The sequence below is a fragment of the Ctenopharyngodon idella genome, chromosome 11 (genome assembly GCF_019924925.1).
Source record: "Ctenopharyngodon idella isolate HZGC_01 chromosome 11, HZGC01, whole genome shotgun sequence".
NCBI lineage: Eukaryota > Metazoa > Chordata > Actinopteri > Cypriniformes > Xenocyprididae > Ctenopharyngodon > Ctenopharyngodon idella.
The window spans coordinates 7,154,241-7,173,677 of NC_067230.1; the positions used below are offsets into that span (position 1 = coordinate 7,154,241).

General features: G+C 36.0%; 1 protein-coding gene across 3 annotated transcripts in view; it reads left to right on the forward strand.

The window, feature by feature from the left end:
- prickle2b (prickle homolog 2b) overlaps positions 1–19,437 on the forward strand; it is a 98,027-nt gene that overhangs the window by 24,948 nt on the left and 53,642 nt on the right. Inside the window, exon 1 of one of the 3 annotated variants that reach the window (XM_051912467.1) lies at positions 18,140–18,503. The exons of the other annotated variants lie outside the window; for them this stretch is intronic. The gene's annotated coding sequence lies outside the window, so the exon portion shown is untranslated. Of the gene's footprint in view, positions 1–18,139; positions 18,504–19,437 lie in introns of those variants that run through there. 3 annotated transcript variants of the gene reach the window in all.

A 19,437-nucleotide genomic window follows, 5' to 3' on the forward strand; every position in this document is an offset into this window, starting at 1 on the left:
ATCTGTTGTTTGACCTACTCCTGTGTGGCGAGGAGACTAGTAGAAACACACACATATTAGCAGCACTGTCTCATTTGGCATGTGCAGGGCATTGTGTCATTAGCAGATCCCAGCTAAGTGTCATGTTTCAGGTTAATAAGGTTAGAGACTTTGAAACACTTCAATGATTAATGTCCATAGCAATTAATTCCATTCTGTATTCATGTTCTGGGATCAATAAATTTCCATCCTTTTTCATTAATTACCTCATCCAAGCGTTTTTTCAGTTTACTTTGCTAGCTAACACACGACACTCTAGGTTTTTTTGTTAGAAATAGTTTATCTGAAGATTCATCAGATTCAGCTATAAAAGTCTTTTTTATTTTATGTAACTGATTTATTATTGGTGCAAAATTAATTTTACCTGCTTGCTCATGTTGCCATGACAGTGGATCCAAACCAACCGCAAAGGTCGAGCCGAACTTGAATTAAGCTGATAGTCTCCTGCCATAACCACTGCTGATTGCTCTACCTATTCATTGCAATCAGTTTCCCCCTTGATGACTTGATTTGCTTTATTCAATCAGATCCCTCTGCTCTCTGTTCAAGCACATGACTTGAGTCATGTCTGACATGAGCAGTTCTTATATCTGCAAGAGAAGGTGAAGGAAAAATATGAAAATAAAATGTTCACTACCATAGAAATGTTAATTTAATGTTTTTGAAAGAAACCTTCAGATCCTTCAGAAATCAATCTAATATGCTGATTTGCTGCCCCATTTCCAGAACAGTTAGGTTTTTTTGTAAAATGCAATAAAATCAAAAATCTGTGACTCGTTAATTCTCTTGAACCTTGATTTAACTGACAAAGGTACAACTGACTAACTTAATTGTTTTTTGTAAATATAAACAAGTTATAATTTTGATGGCTGCAACACACTCCAAAAAAAATAGGAACAGAGGCAAAATTAAAGTGAAAAGTTTATAGAATATCCAAGTTAAATGGTTTTGAAACAGTTCACAATGCATGTGAATTGGTAGTAGGTGAGGGTATAAAGGAACATCGACCAAAGGCTCAGTCTTTGCAAGCAAAGATGGGTCATGGCTCATCACTTTGTGCCAAATTTCATGAAAGAATTGTCAAACAGTTCAAAAAATCACATTTCCAATGCAAGATTGCAAAGAATTTAGGTCTTTCACCATCTACCATACATAAAATAGTGTAAAGATTCAGGTAAAAATCCATAGAAATCTCATTCTGTGTAGGGCAAACCTCTGAATGTGCGTGACCTTCGAGCCCTCAGATGGCATTGCATGAGAAACCGTCATGTTACTGCATTAAATATAGCCACCAGGGCTCAGAAGTACTTTGGAAAACTGTTGTCACTTAACACAGTCTGCCGCTGCATTAAGAAATGCAGCTTGTTTTGCAAAGGAGAAAGCTATACATCAGTTTAATGCAGAGATGCTGCCGAGTTCTCAGGGCCCGAACCCATCTCAGATGACGGTGGAAATGTGTGCTGTAGTCAGATGAGTACACCTTTTAGCTTGTTTTGGGGAAAAAAATGGAGATTGATTTCTCAGTCCCAGACGAAAAGGACCATCCAGACTTTCAAACGTTTATTATGATATGGGGGTTCATCAGTGCAAACAGCATAGGAGACTCGCATATGTGTGAGCAAAGTTTTGTATCATGTTAATGAAGTTTAATCACTAAAATATGAGGTTTCATGAATTTTACCTCTGTTATAAATGTCTGCCATGGCAGTTTCACAGTTATTTTACACTATTTTTTAAATGAAAAATGTAAGGTAATCCATTTCTCTGGTCATTTAATGAACTATAGAGAAAAATGTGGCTTATTCTTTTTATTTTCTCACTCGCTTTTTCTCTGTCCATTTCTCTTAAGGACCCCCACCACTTTTCTCCCCCTCACCAAGCACTATATAAAAGACTTTCGACAGGCTCCTTCTTGAACACAATGCAGGAGCCTGGAAGCCAAGCTCACTTTTTCTTGGCTGTCTTCCCCTGTGTTCAAATTTGCATAGAAATAATAATGAATTGAAAACCAGTCCGGCTAATGTTTCAAATCAAATTAGGTCATTGAGCGCAGTCCCACCAGGCCTGGAGGTCTCCTTTCTTAATTATGAGCATAGTTCAAATCCCTGAAACGAGGAGTATCCGAGAGCTTGGCAGTGGATACTGAAACACTTTGTGATTTGTGTTGGACTTGACACATCTCCCATATGGTACGGTAGTACATGCCAGAAAATGTGCTCCTGTGAGAGGTACATATATTCTTCACCTCTGTTGAAGCGTTATTGCTTTGCGCAGAACCACCAACGAAAACTGTTTTTCTGGGAATGACATACACGCAAGCATGCTGTTGATGTAAGGCTTCTTGGATAAATTATTATGAGTTTGCGTGTTCTCTCTTTCTGCTACCAACTGCCTCTCATTCATTCTGTCTCTTCTCCGTTCGGTCTCTCTGTAGACTTGTTCTACATTTAAGCTGAGACATTCTGTTTAAGCCTGTTATCCAAGGGAGTGATGTAAATGTTTGATCTGTGTGTTATAAGCAGATAGTATTAGTCCCAGGCTCTGAGCTTCACACCAAGCAGATTGTTTTTACTTTATTAAAAGTCACATCTTATTAGACCAACTCACTACTTCTTTTGCGCTTGAATTCTGAGGATCTCTTTGAAGTGGAGCAAACTTGCCCACCCAGTCAAGAGCACAAGTGGTTTGTATATCATGTTGAATCATTTTTAAAAGTTGGTGGTCTGTATTTTTCCAATTTAACTTTGTGATATCAACGCAAGGTACATCAACAAAAAATTGGCCATGTGCATAAACCATTTTTTTTTAATCATTTTTCAGCTTTAACTTTAGTTTGTTACCTCAAAGTATAAAGAAAAAAAATGTGTTTGTGACTGTGTGCATGAACTATTTTTTGACTGATATAGCGTATTGAGTGAGTCAAGGGACACTTGTAATGTCCAAAATTCTTTTGCAAACAAACAAGAAAGATAACACTTAATCCGTTCAGTAAAGTTTAAGCTTTTTTCCAGTATTTTTCTAATATTTTTCCTCCTATATTTCTAAGTGATATTTATGTTATTTCTAGGTTATATGTTTATTTTATTTATTTTATAACACTTGCTGGTAGGTTACTTTTAAAAGTAATGCATTGCAATTATGCATTACTCCCTAAAAAGTAACAAATTGTGTTACTTAGTTACTTTTTGTGGAAAGTAGTGTGTTTTGTTACTTGTGCATTACTTTTTCCCAATCCAGCCAGGCATTTTTTTTTTTTTTTTAACAAACAAACAAACAAAAAGTTCTATTTCTGGCAAATGTAAAGGCCCTTTCCCACCAAAAGAGAAATGAATAAACCTCAAGCTGAAGGAAATTCAAATTCTCGCCTGTACAGTAGAGGGCGCAGCTCAGACAAACCTTTCAGCGGTGCTGCCATTATGGATTGCAGAAGAATAGGAGTTCAACACTCTTACTTAAGCAATAATATTTTGTTGTAAATCTAAAAGTAGTGTGTTACTTTACTAATTACTTGAAAAAAGTAGTGATTACATATCTCGCGATACTTGTAATGTGCCAACACTGCTAGGCACTATAAAGAATTTCATCATAACTTTGAGATCAGGAGCAATTGTAATCCTAGATATGAAATAATAGTTGTATAAATTAATTGAAAGATTGAAACTATAAAATAGACTGCTAACAACAAGCACTACCAGTATTTGAATGTTGAGCCGCAGCTCATTGGCCGCTAATGCAGCAGCAACCAATCAGCTGTGCTGTGTAGATAAGGACGTGGTCGCTACCAAATTGAGTTAAGGACCTATCAGCCTGTGCCATCTAGAGTTTCATGGCAGAACTAGGTATTTTTATTTTAAAGTGTCTAGACTGTTTTTTGGCTTTACATGGCTTTACATATAATTATGTTTTACTAAAGAGGATATAACTAATTAAAAAATAGTAGTAATAATAAAACATATTTTTAATCTTTTTATAATTTTACAAAATGTATTACTTTATAATGTCAATGTAGGCACCGTTTATTCCTGGCAGCTGAAATAATTTTCACCATATATAGGTCAAAATTATTCAGTATTATATTAAGTATATATATTTAAATATTACATAGTATAGAAATAGATAAAGCATTGGTGAGGCACGTTTCTGTTTGGTATATTGCAGGTTAATATCGTCCCAATGTAACACAGGTGATTGTAAATATCAAACTTCAATATTATGATAAGTAAATATTTGAATGCTTTTATTGGTATACATACACATACTGACACACATGTATGCTTCTTGCACATGAAGATAGCAGTTAGATTTGTAGTTTCTTATGAGTTATGAAGGAAAATGTAAAACATATTTCAATTGTCTCCCCTACATTGCATGTGTGTGAGCTCCAGTCCTTGTTCCAAGTGGTGTAAATTAGCAGTGTAATTGCTGGCAATGAGGCCAAGAGCCCGGGGAGAGGATTTTGGGATAACCTGTTGCTCAAGCACCAGAGGGAATGATTATCCAGACACAAACACACACACATACATACATACATGCAGACTTACTTTGAAGTAACTTCTTTCTTTTTATCTCGCTCTTGCATTTATTTGCATCCGCATGATTTGAGCCTTTGTAGTGCAAAACTGAATCGAGTTTTACCTCTCTTTAATGAGCTTCCATCCAGTGCAGTGAATATTTGTGTGAAGTGAACCAGCAGCAAAAAGAGTTTAGATGGATGGATTGTGACATCAGATACACAGATAGTTTTGTGGACAAGTGAAGAGATGAAAAAGAGAGTAAAATCTCTTTGCCAGTGTGATTCTTGCCAGACACAAGCATCAGTTAACATATTCACCCTCACTGCATTTATATCACAGATGTTCCCCTTGAGCTAACTTTGATATGGCTCTCTGACCTCTGCAAGGTTCAAATTAGCGGCATATTCTTCATAAATATCAGTCTGACAGCTCGCGCGTTGAAACCCACTTGGAAATGAGCTAGCTCACACTCGGCTGATAATGATTATATGGACTGAAATGTCTCCCACAGTCTCTGCGTGCACATCTGTTTCACACATTTGTACACTGTGAGTGATTCAGGACAAATTCATGTTAAGTGTTTATTTTCTCTGCTTTCAAATTATCTTGTCTCTTTGAGGGAGTACAAACGGAAAGTCCCGTAATCTCACTTGGTATCTTTTATCTTTTGCTTGACCGGTCTTATTATGTCTACATTGCACATGGTTTGATTAAGCATTTAGGTTTAGACTTACAATCTAAGAGTTAATCTTTGAACTATAGAGCAATAGACATGATCTATGTCTCCCAGATTTGTGAAACAAGTTTTTTTTAATGTCAGTGTATTCTGATCTCTGAGTTCTGAATGCTGAAAATATCATGGAAAAGATGATTCTGCTTTGACCAAATCTGCTTTGACCTTCATGTGGCCTGAACATTGACTGAGGCTGATTGTTTGTAATGAGAATTTTCTTTCTCTTTTTAAGCTGTCATTGTTGCAGACACTTGGGAATCAGTGGCTCATCTTTGAAAAAATTGAGAGCTAGAGAGGTGTTAATGTAAAGATAAGGGGGTTGGAGAGAGCGAATTGAGGAAATGAAGTATTATCACATTGTCAATCTCACTCGCATTGTCTATTTATGCAGGTATATAAATGCATCCCACGTTCAACTGTACCACCGTAGCCTACAGATATTCATCACAGATAGAATGGGAAAAAGAGATGGAGAAAGAGATGGAGCAGAGGAAAGTAAAAAAGGGAGGATACAATTTAACCCTCATGTTCTCTTTAAGTCCCACCACGTTGATATTTCTTAAAATAATTGATTACAAACTAAATAGTTTACGAGTAAAAGCCTAAATGAAATCTTTTCATCATAACAAGTGATCGATTCTCTTCAGGAAAATTTGGACTAATCCGCTCGATTCATATGGATTAGTTTTCCGATCTCTTTATGAAATTTTTGAAGCGTCAAAGTGGTAGTTACACAGGCAGTCAATGGAAGGAAATCTGACAGCATTCTGTCATCAAAAAGATCTTCATATGTCTTCCGAAGATGAACGAAAGTCTTACGGGTGTGGAACGACATTAGGGTGAGTAATAAATGACAGAATTTTCATTTTGGGGTGAACTAACCCTTTAGTAACACTGTTAAATATACACTTGTATAGCAAATTTAAAAATGAATATCCATGTGTTCATGTAAAATTCACTTGAAGCATTTCAAATGATTGAGTTTAGTTTTTTATCTTATTATTTACTGTAAAAAATTGTATCATTTGCAGGCAAGTTGTTGATTTTTGTTGCCAAAATGCTACTATCATTGCCATAGTGCAGCTCATTAAGTGAACAGAAACTTCCAATGAGAGAAAAGCTGGAAAGTTTTATTCTTCAATTATTTTAAATAATAACACGTTTCACTTTGAAATCAGCACGAGTGCCTTGTTTGAAGCCAGTAATAGCACTGTGTTTGACAGGCTGGCATTGTGTGCCCATTTCTATAAATTGCTCAGAAGTGAAGGAGCCCAATTTAATAGCCTTTCAATGCTGAAATGATTGCATTCACAGCAAATTGCCTTCTTCATTGTTTCTCATCAGTACCAGGAAAGAGAGAGAGAGAAGGAGGGGCTATGGGTCGGTCATTGTTTGAGGGGAGACGTCTGAAAAGGGTCGCGTTTCAGCGTTCCTCCGTCTCTCTGGCTCTTCCTGCTGCCTCCTTATGATTAAATCATTCCCAAGCTTTCTGACACAGAAACACACATGCACACCCAACACATGCAGCTCGGGGGAGAGCGGGATGGAATCCACACTTCATAAAATAAAAGAAAACAAAAGAAGAAGAGTCTTTCTGTCTGTCTTCCAGACCAGGCCGCGGATGACTCTTTGTTCTCAAGGCAGACGGAAAACCAGTTGGCTCTTATTGCAAGCTTCTTCGTGTTTAATTCCCTCCTGTCCCTCTGTTTCTCTCCCTCACTCACTCACTCTCTCACTCTCTCTGATATATGACATCTGTTTATGTGAAATTTCATTTCAGTGGGTCCCGTGTGGCAGCCGGTCATTCGTCTCTGTATTTTATTCAGGGTTGTGCAAAATTCGGAATTTAACAATTGATTCTCTTTCAATTCATGAGTTGTAATTTAGTTGGCCACATGCTCCACAGGATGTTGAATTGGAATTTAAATTGGAATGACAGGTAGAGGAATTGCAATTGTTCATATATCAAAGAAACCAAACAAAAAGGGAATTTCATTAGTCCAAAACAACACATTTTACAAAGAAGATTTGTAGGTGTTCTGTTTAACTACCATTTGTCTATATTATATTACATTATATTAGATTATACAAAAATCTATAGGTGACATTTAAACACTGATTATTAATATATTAATAATTTAATAATCATTTGAATTCTGTTATATACATCCTGTTTGCTACTCCTGATTGAGTTCTCAATGGTGCACAACCCTGATTTCATCATTGCCTTGTTCCCATTGTATAGGGGAAAGTGAACTAGTAAACAAGAGAGGTTAAGCCAGAAAGAGAGATGTGAGAAAAGCGAAAGAATGAAAGCAAGAGATAACAAGAGCAAGAAAGGCCGAGCAGGGACAAAGAAGGTGGTCTCTATGGTCTCGTCTCGGATAAAACTCTCTGATGCGTAACTGGCAGATGGGCTGACACAAACGCTGTGAACTTTACACTTCACTGTCAGTAAGTGGATTGCTTATTTCCACATGGCAGTTGAACTCCATAAAAGTATCTCTAGCTCTTCTGAGTGCAGTTAATATCCCTTGTTTTCTGTATCCTCTGGTGTTTTACCCCACTTTTACTCTCACAGTAGCTCTGTTCTGAGATCACTCATGTGATATTTTGGCATTGCATGTATACCTAAAGGGATAGTCGAACCAAAAATAACAGTTCATTTACTCATGCTCATAAAAGAACATAAAAGGAGGTGTTTTGAAGAATGTTCATGCTGTTCTCCTATACATACAATTGAAAGTGGATTGGGACCAGGAGCTGTTAAGGTCTAAAAGGACAAAAAAGTAAAGCAAAGCATCATAAAAGTAGACCATACAACTTGTTCACTGTATTCCAAGTCTTCTAAATCCATTGTGTGAGGAACAGACTCAATTTATGTTGTTATTCACTGAAAATCTTGCTTGACAGCCATGGTCACCAATCATTTTCATTATCCACCTTATTCCTGACGAGCCTACTGCGTTTTGAATTATGGGTGGCACTTCCAGTTTGAGGAATCAGTGTGAAATGAATCATTTCAAATCATAATGTTGCCCTACAAATAAAGCTTATCTGTCAGTTTGACTGAATGAGCTGTCAATTTTCCTTCATGTTTTATTTTCAGACATCATTATAATAACATATCTCTTGTATTTTAACGTGAAATGTTATATGGCAAGAACTCTTTTCAGTCGCTGCATTCTTTTCCTCATAATTATTATTTTTTTTTTTTTCCCTTTGCATTCCGGTGTAATAGTATGAAAAAGGACAACATATACTGCACATTTGTGGTCTGTTCTCCCGATTTAATTTAAAATATATCCTATTAATAATTCACTCGAATGCATGAAAAATCTATTGTTTTTCTCCTCAAATCCTCACGTCTCTTTCCAGGTTTGTTTTCACAGGTAAATACAATTTATTATCTGTCAAAATGACAGAAATCACTTTTAAATAGTATTACGCAATGCTGAAGTTAATGAACATTTTTGATTTAAGGCAACATAATACAGATATATATTACTACAGTGATATTTAATCCGTCCGTTATTGCTGTGGAAAGAATCAGCTTTGGGGGTTATACATGGTCTGCTGAAAGTACCTTGTTGATGCTTTTACACTTTTAAATGTGCTTTTAGTGTTCAATGGTTGAAGGGTGAGTAGAATAATGTCATCTCATTGTACCCCGTTTAAAAAAAAAAAATGTATTATAGTGTTCATGCAGCGAGCCTTTCACTGATTGTTTACGGCTTAACGGAAGTTAAACCCATAATTCGTACAAAGCGACGTGGGGCGTAGGAATAAGGTGGATATGGAAACCCCTTCGCATTTCATGGTTGAAAAAACACCATACAGAATGGGTTTCAAAATACATGAAATTGATTAAATGATGACAGAATTTTTCTGTTTCAGTCAATTATTCTTAAACAATCCTGACTAAAGTGTGCAAATCCTCTGTCTTATCATAAATTCATTCATTCCACCCATAAGAGATTCGATCGTACCAGATTATTTCCCAAATTGGCTTTTTTCTCCTTTCATGTTACCTTTTAATGCATGTGATGCAATATCACCAAAATGAAATATTCATAAAGCCAGCCCATGTCTTCCCAGAGGGAGAATAGGTAGTTTTTGCCGTATTTGGTCGGTAAAGATCAATGATATGTGTGCTTCCCTGTGTGTGCACCATAATGTGTCGACCAACAGACCATGGCCTCTCCTGCTGCTTGTCAATAGAGGTAATATTTGCTGATTGATTTTGTCACAGGATGAGGGATCCCTGATTGGATACTGTTTTGTGAGTGTGTGTGTGAGCATCATATGTCACATTCAAGAGGTCCGTAACAGGGAACCCTGCCAGCAACAATAGATTCTGAAAGGAATTTACCACACCTACTCAATTCTGTGGTCAGGATTACTTGACTGGTCTATTGTCTGGGTCGCTTTCAAGGCAATAGGTCTTTAATTACAGCAGGAAACCTGTTTTGTATCATTGGAGATGGTTTAATGGACTATTGTTTGGCTGTTCTACAAATGGCAATGCTGATAAGATAAACAAGCTTTTTGTGTTTACACCTACTAACCAAAGAATCCTTTTAAAACCAAGTAGAAAAACCCAAGAAAGCTTGTTTGGCACAGTTTCCATCCATCAACCATCATCTTTGGTTCTGTATTTAGATCTTACCATCAAACATTTGGTGGTTCTGACGTGGTTTGAGTTTATTTGTTTTGGGTTTTTTGTTAGTTAAAAGCCTCTCTAAACCCACATCATAAAAATAAATCATTTTAGGAGGTTTCTGTACAAATGAGGTATTCTTAGCAGTGTTATAATGCCATTAGTGCCACAAAGAGTTAAAGTGGAAAAGCGTCAACCATTCCCAGAATTTGTTACAAAACCAAAAAGGTCCAAAAATGGTCATGTCTTTTGGGATATAAACATCTGAGATTTGTCTTTTCGTCTGCTGTGTTTCACAAAGAGTCTGTTATCATTTAGAACATTCTTCAATGCTGAATACTGTCAGTTCTCTGAATATGCTGATGCCAGGCTTTCCGGGAGAGGTCTTGAGTCACATCTCCACTGACCTTTGTTCAATATCTCTCCGGGTGGTTTTAAGCAGAACGTGCTCTTGGAAACTTAATTTTATATGTGCAGTCTTGTGTGAGAAAACCATAGACAATAAAATGGAGAGGGGAACATTGTGAGAGGAGAAGAAACTGTCAATCTCTCCATTTTAGAGACTGGAAATATAAAGGTCATGACCTCTAACTGTTTTTCATTGTCTCTTCCTGTCTAATCAAAACCTTAAGTCTGCTCCCATCTTCTCCAGTACAGCTGTCACCCCAGGCTGACTGGTGACACTAATACACACATCGGTTCTTTATTGGTTAAATGTTCTGCTCAGTTCATTTGATTGGCAGCTGAAGTAGATACCCAAATAAACCATGTCAGTGTTTGTGTCTTCTGATGTGCCTTTTGGGACTTTCTGTGATGGGCAAGTTAAACACACAGTAATGCTGTCCCAGCATCTGCTGCTCTATTTAGAGTACTTGAAGGTTAAAATCATGTCATGGAGAATGTCAAATGTAATACAAATAAAGTAATGCCAATGAAAGCTAAAACTTAAAGTTGTGTTGTTTATTTAGAATTTCATTCTGCAAAATTTAAAACGATATATAGAAATTCTAGCATGGATTAATTTAATGGCCCCTCTACTGAAATAACCATTGCCTTGTTTACATACAGAACATAAATGAACTTGGATGAATGACAGAAACCTCAAAAATTTCCCGCCAAATCAAACCCGATAGATTTTATAAATCATTTTGGGCTTATCATGTATCCCTGCATGCACTTTAAACCCTAACACTCAAAATAATTAATTGGTTTGAGTAGGACAAACTTAAATGAAACAAATTAGTTCAATCAAATTAACTTTTATGAGTATTTAGCACTTTCTTTTTCTTTCAAGTCCACAGAACTTATATATTTTAAGTGAACTGAGCAAGTTTTATGAACTTATTTCTTTTAATTTAGATGAACTTAAGTTTAACTGAACCTGGGCTGGGATTTCCATTTCCCAGCATGCTTTGCCCATGGCACTCGAAAGGGAGAGTAAATGCTAAAATTAGTGTTATGTAATGTTTTTTTTGTGCAAGATTAATGTTAAGTGGGAGATTTAGTAGTGATTAGAGTTTTCCTAAATTAGAAGAATTTATGTTAATGTGGGTTTTTGGAGAGTTACCATCATTGTGGTACATGCGGCTTGGTTTGAGAGCAAGAATGCTTTATATTGTTGTACTCATTCAGCAAGTGCTATACCATGCTATTGTTAACATGTTAGCATTTTCTGAATTAGCTTGTTATAACTAGCTAAGTTTACACTAATAAAAATGTTCACATTGAGGTTACACGAAAATTTTAAGTTAAATGTATGAATTAGTGTACTCAAACATTTCAAGTTAAGAGGAATTAAAATGTATGAGTACAACATAAAAAAAATGGCAGTTCTGCTTACTTAAACTTTGAATTTCTTAACTTAAATTTTTTGAGTTTTGCAGACTTATTCTGGTTTACAGTGTGCACGATTCTTTCCCTCTGCAGAATCTTATCCCTATCCCTGTTTGTCATGTTTTAGCAGATTTACATATTATTATTATTATTATTATTACTATTATTATTACATAAAAACATATTTTCATGGTGAATAGATAATGTACTTCAGAGTGATTATACTATAATTTCCAATAAGCCACTAAATAGTATATCCTTGCAAAGTTGTCTACAGAGGGGGGTAGGTAGGTCTCTGTGGGGGGATTGGATCTTGCACAACACCAACTCAATAATTCATTTCTACTGAAAAATTAAATTGGAATCCTTTCCTGGTGTACCTTTCAAGTAGTACTTTTCAGTGCAAATACATCTTGAGCACGCTTGCAGTATAGTTCAGTCCAGGATGAAAACAGTTCAGAGTAGTACAATTACACTTAGATTTCACTGAACTTTACTTGTAATACCCTAAGTTAAAGTCAATGCAGTTCAGTCCAGTATGACAGCAACATAATGAATCTACTGCACTGCAAAATCAAGAAAGATTTCATATAGCATTAAACTGCAATTCTAAAGCAAAAGAAACAAAAAAAGTGACTTTTTTCTGAGTAAAAAAAAAAAAAAAAGCAAATGGATTGGATTATTATATCTATTATTGCTAATTGCTGCGATCTCATGTGAGTGACAGGTTAGTTTTGATTGCGAGGGCACATTCATTTAAAAAACATGATGTGCAAAGATAAATGCCAACATAGACTAGTTGCGTTTCAAAGAGCTAGTTTAGTCTGCAGCAGTGAACAATTGCTATGAGCCAATTTCAGTATAATCTCGAAATGGAGGCCATTCAGAGTTTATTGTATTAGTGGGGAATTCATTGAGATGGTGGATTTGGAGTTGAGTTTGGATTTGATGAACCGAGTTATTGAGGATTGAGAACTGGATTACGTTGATGGAGGCAATGCTGAGACAGCTATATAGAGTGAATGAGTGCTGCAGAACACTGCATGTGTGTTTGGCAGGGAGTGTGCTGGTTTTAGCTTTTACCATGAGGGGAAAATATATATTCCAAACAAGTCATTGAATCTCGGGTGCATTTTTATCAACATCATAATCATTATAGATGTCGTTGTTGTCACCACCATCATCATCATCATCATCTGTTTTTATCATTGAATTTGAGTGTTTGTGTATGTTCTTTTCTTCATTTTCTTTCTCTTTCTCTTTGTAAGAGCAAACTCTCTTCTGCAATAAGGCCCTGAAATCCAGTATTGAAAGATGTCCCTCCCACACCAGTCTGTGCTGAGTCCAGCTATTGCTCATCACTTCTCAAGAGATGTAAAGAAAAAAACAGAGCGAAAGAAAGGCCGAAAGAAGACAATTAAAATGGTATTCTTGCCTAAGTCATGTCAGCATTAGCCTGGTCATATTGGCGTTTAACTGGTTTAGTTGACTGGTCTAATGGCAACTTAACTCTCTTAAAACCCTTCTTGTTTTTAAGCAAGAATAAAAGAGGAAGAAGCACTTTCTCAGTAAAACCATCCTAAAAGTGCTGCCTAAATTAATAAATTGTCTGTTTTTCTAGCTCTATTATTGCCTGTTATTACTATTACTTTGTACCAGTTATTTTAGTATCATTGATATAGGCCTGCTGATTAATATTTTGAATTAGATTTTATTTTTATATTTTCTGTTTTAATTTTAATTTAAATTAAAGTTTTAGTAATTTTGTTGTGTGTTTTTGTCCTTTTAAGATTTAAAGATATATTATTTTATTAATTTTTAGTTGTAGTTTATTTGGTTTATTTTAGTACTTCAATTTACACTTGTAAATGTTGCTATGGCAACTACCTGAAATAAAATCTGTAAGTTTTTTATATATATATTTTATCTTTATTTCAGTTTATTTCAGTCAACCTTGCTTTGTATTCATCAAACTGAATGATTTTCAGAAGACACAGCGTTCACGTGTTCCCTCAGGATGAGGTTGTATTAAATGCGTATAATGTTGGAGTCCATTCACACAAAACCTCAGAAAAAAGAAATGACTTTAACATGTGATGGAGACATTTTCGTATCATATTCTGTTTCCTTCCCCTGTTTTTCTCCCGTTCTGTCCTAAATGAGAGTGAGCGTATTGGGAAGAATTAAGAGGAAGAATGATTTTGATACATGAGTGTCTAACCATCCTGTACCCCTCCGTAGTCCAAAAAGGTCCTGTCGATGATGACTTTTCCTTCCCGCTCTCAGATTTCATTACGCATTTTCTTAATGCCTTTTTATGCATGCCGCTCTCTCGTTCTCTCTCTTTGCCCTCTCTTCAGAATATTTTGAGGTTTTCCGCACCCTGTGCTTAGTCAATGATGTCTATGTGGGTCACAAATTATTTTCCCACTTAAACAAGAATAGAGTGCATTTTGTTAACTGGCGGGTCAAGCTGTTTCATTCATTAAGTGTGGAAACAGTTCTCTCTCTGTTTTTCTCTCAAATCCCCAGAATCCTTCTTTCTTGGGACACCCCTATTGATTGATAACTTCAATTAATGATGATGTGAAATGAAACACGCAGGGAAAGACTTTCTCCCTTTTTCTTCTTCTCCTTTTCCCCAACTTCACTATTTTAGTAAAACAGTCACGATTTTGTCTCAACAAATTATTTTACAGGTGTCATTATAGACACATCCAATATAAAAATCCAGACAAATACAATTTAAAACAGATTTTGAAAAACACCCAGTAATAAGCGGAATGCAAATTTGTGCATATGCGTGAGTCAGAAGACAACAGCCGATTATTGAGGTGCTCTATCTCACATCATATGACCAACCACACTTAAATTGCACATAAAGAGCTTCCATTCACGGAGGCATTCATAGCAGGTTGCCTGGTGCCGCGCTAACATATAATTACATTAAAGAGTCGTGCAAGCAGCCATGGAATTTTTACTGCTCCAAATCTTGGCATAGACTCCAGCTACAACATTATAATGTCAGACTAGAATGCTGCCTATAGGGTCATATTATATGCTTATATATTGTGGCAAGAGTTGATGGGGTGCAAAAAATGGGGATAATCTGGAATGTTTCTTAATTTGTTTGATTTATTGTTATTAATGTTGAAAAGATTGGGGTCGTAAGTGTTTTTATATATATATATATATATATATATATATATATATATATATATATAACAAATTAAACAAATTAAAGCTGCAAGCAGCGATGAAAGGGCCCTCGCACCCGGGGCCCTTAGGAAAACAGTGAATAGTGGGCTACATGCATATAAGCGAGTAAATACAGGAGAAATATGGCAAAGGCATTTCGACGTGCCACACTTCCTGCTGTCAATAGGTGGTGCTTTGACTATAACTGAATATTGCCATGTAGATGTCTTCAGGGCAGAACTATTATCAAACATGTGAAGTGTGTGGCAGATCGGACATTGTATGCCTGAGTTACAGTAACTTCCTGTTTTGTGGCATTAATCGCATACTTTAGCACTTAGCATGATTGAATGTTTTTCTAGCATGTTTGGTACTTTATGGCATATACAAATGTGTTTCTGGGAGTAAATTACAGTGCAAAGCATGCCATTTCCTGTTGCCAGCAGGTGGCGCTATGACTAACTGAATATTGCCATGTAGATGTCTTCAAGCCAGGACTTTTATCAAACATGTGAAGTTTGGGGCAGATCGGACATTGTATGCCCAAGTTACAACAACTTCCTGTTTCATAGCGAAACATCAAATTTTGTCAGGCCGCCACAGACACGCCCCTTTGCGAAAAGTCAAGATCTTCGCAATTTAACATCACAAAGGTCTTTGGATTAGACTGACCAAATATGATGTTGATCTGATTAAAGCTCTATGAGGAGTTTGTTAAACTACAACATCTGGAAATGGCAAAAACTGCAAATATTTTGCAGAGAAAATTCAAAATGTCGCACTTCCTGTTGGGTTTTCAGATTTTGCATCGAGGGACTTATTTGGAGGTATTGGGCTGTTACATGTGTCTACCTAATTTCATACTTGTCCTTGAAACATAGCGCGAAGGGCACTTAATTGAAATTTTGTAGGTGGCACTATCGAGCCTTTTTGCCACACCTAATTCTGAAACCTATATCAAACGTAAATTTTCACCACTTTTTTTCACCACAAGTTTCATGAGTTTTCGAGCATGTTTAGGCCCTCAGAAATGCCATTTATTTCAGAGAAGAAAAAGAATTGACCGAGCAATTACAATAGGGTCCTCACACCATCGGTGCTCGGGCCCTAATAATCAGTAGAGCAAAGATAGAAATAAAAGGTTTTGCAGGTACCCAACAGTAGTTTTCAGATACATAAATTGAATAAAGTAGCTAAACAAATGTAAAACAACATTGCATAATCTTCACTGTATTATTAATTACTTATTAATTATTAAGTTACAAAAGCTATTCAGTCGAGCAATGAGTGATTTCCTTGTCTTTTGTTGTTTGATTAACATTAAAAACACATTCAGACAGCAGGAATATTAGGCTGCTGTCACTTTAAGACATAATGCACGGATACAGTACACTGACACTGAACATAATTGTTCTTTCTCGAGTGTTTAAGTTCACTTAAGACATAACCTGCTATTTGCTAGAATACTCGCCAAAACTGACGTTGACATAATTTTTGTGTACATTTTATCCATTCAAGTGCAAGACTTGAAAGAGAACTGTGCTGTACACGCGCTTCTGTGTCCGTGCTTCGGATGAGTGCACAAATCTTCCCCAAGCACGCGCGCGAGTTCTCTTTCGCATCTTGCGTCCGAAAGTTTAAATTGGTTTACATTTTTCTATTTGTGATGTGATCTGGGAAAACCCGTCGGATGCCGGGATGGAACGTTTTCAGTAAAGTCAAAAAATAGGTCGAATGTCTTTTTTTTTTTTTTGGTCAAAATTGGGTTTTCATTAAATAATCATTTTATAACATCTTGTCTATCATCTCTGAAAATATCTTGGCAAAATTTGCCTGTTAAGTGCAGAAAAATAGCGATTTATAGTGGCAAGACTTTCTTTCTCTAACGTTACTGTTTAAGAACACACCCAGCGGAGGTAAAAAAAAAAAAAAAAAAAACGGCCATAGCTTTCCCTCTCTTAACACTACAAAGACAGTTCACCTATCAAAATAAACCACATAACGTGTAGAATGAAGGTGTATTAATGCAAATTTCCCGCCAGTCCTGTATAAACTACGGCACGCAAAGATTTTTTTTTTTTTTTTCTAATACAACGTTATTGTGAGAAGGCGAAGCACAAGAGAACAACGGAGCTATAATGAACACACATGTTCTAATTATTGTTTATTAGAGGTTGAATTCAAATCAAATACTGCCAAACTGCACATACTACTTCTAAATAGGATGTCTACTTAATAAAATATATGAAAATATGGAAATATATGGTTCAGATCACTCAAATAAATGGAGGCGCCCTTAAATGGTCAGATATGGAGCTTGGGTGTCATCTAGTGAAAAAGTTTGGTACTGCACCCAAACAAAATCTTACTGAAAGCTCATTTTTGAAATATTTCAACCTAAAATTTGGAATTTTGACATTTTTGGCTTTTATTTTCTTGCAGTTTAAGAGTAAAACATTTTCATAAACTTAAACTTCTATAACTTTTTTTTTTTATTTCACTTTCATAATTTATTTCACTTCTACAATAATCTGACTAGTGTCTTCTTTAAAACAAGACCAATTCGTAGGTTTTCGCAGATCACATCACATTTATATATTTGTTAAAAGCTGCATTTTATGCAGCCATTACTGTGATACACTTTTTTCAGTATTCTTTGATAAACTGAGAATTGTCTTTACTGTCACTATTTTTTAATTTTGAAATTTTGATTAATAAAAAAAATTTTGATGCGTGCTTTATCATACTTTATACTTATTTTACTTCACATTGCTATGTCACTTTATTCATCAGTACATCATTTATAGAGTTTATAGAGATTCAACTAGATTTTCAGATTTTTTTAGTCATTAAATTCAGGCTGTGACTTTGGCACCACTTGATTTTACTTAAAAATTAAAAATGGCATTAGTTAAATTTTTTAGCAATTTGGGTGATATTGCCTCTACATTGCATGTTTTCAGTACAGATTGGAGAGCTCCAGTAGCTTGTGTGTAAGACATTCAAAAATGAACTACACTTTTAGTCTTTTGATCAAATTCTTTCACTTTTTTTAACTAAGAGGTGATTTTAATCATCTGGAGTGCTGAGCTGTGATTGGCAGAGAGATTGATGACTCATAATGGGGGGACGGTGGGAGAGAGTTTAGTGGGTGGAGGGTGCTGGGAGGCAATTTTAGTCTTAGGAAGCAGACTTGCCACCTCTCAGCACTGCATGTATTCATTTTAGCCTCTTTCTCTCTCTTTTTGCTTGTTCCTCTATTCCACAGCTCTTGTATTTAATGGCTCTGCCACAGCTTGTGGAGTGAACGAGTAAAATCGCTCTCTGGCACAACGATTAGCTCAAAACATTTGTCTTTCACTTACACATCCCTTCTCGCCTGCTCTCTACTCTCAGATGTGCTGCACATTTTCCAGTTAAAGAAGGACCGTTAGGTTTTACTGAAGTCTGTCATTGAGAAGTGATTATTCCATGAAGGTGTATGACTTTTAAACTCTCCTCAGAAACCTAGTGCCAAAAGGAAGTGGTGAGTACCTTTTACACACTCTTAGGATTGTGGTTTTGTGTGTTTCATGTGCCTTACTGACAACTAGGTTTGTCAGACCTGTCATACTTGTGCTAAATTTAAGTTCCCTTCTTTTCAAGTTTTTGTGTTGCTTTTCACCATGCTTTGTTGAGAATGTCTTTGTTTTTATGGCTGTATTGCAAGCAAATGTGTCTTAAATGCAACCCATATGATTAACAGACCGAGTGCAAAAGGAAAAAGCTAAAGAAATCCACAACCTCTTGTCATCTCAGCTGTTGAGATTTAAGCAGACTGACAGCACACAAATCTTAAAGTATCTCACAGCTGTGCAGCATGCCTCTTGCTTTATTTTTAACTTCTGCTGTTGTTTTATTGGTCTACAGAAGTGGTGGGGCAGGCCAGCATATAGTCCAGAGCTGCATAGTATAGCAATTTATGCCACTACATACATATTTATGAACTTTGCCTTCATTTCAAGATCCTCAAAGTTCAGGGTCACTGTCCTTGTTGCTTGTAATTCTGCAATCTGAGACAGGAAATAGGCAGTATATTTTGTTATTGTCTAGTGTTGAGAGTTTATCTCTGTTGTGCATCTGGATAGGACTGTAAATCATGACGATGCATTCCGCGAAGACATGCTGTTGTCTTTATAGCGCTGGGCTCTGCATTGGGGACAGATTTAACGTGCCACCCTGTGACATCCTGCACACGCCCAGAGGGTTTGGGAAAAAAAAAAAAATCTGGTTTGAAACACAACCAAGTTCTTAGAAATGTGCTCTTTGTATTCATGTGGTTTTGAAAAACTTATTCCATTTTCAAAAAAAGTTTGAATTTAATGATATCATAAAAATATTATGTGGTGTCACTGTCAAGTAAAAATAATAAAGTATTTTCTTTAGACCTTGAATATATGTGTTATCATTAGGGTGTGCAG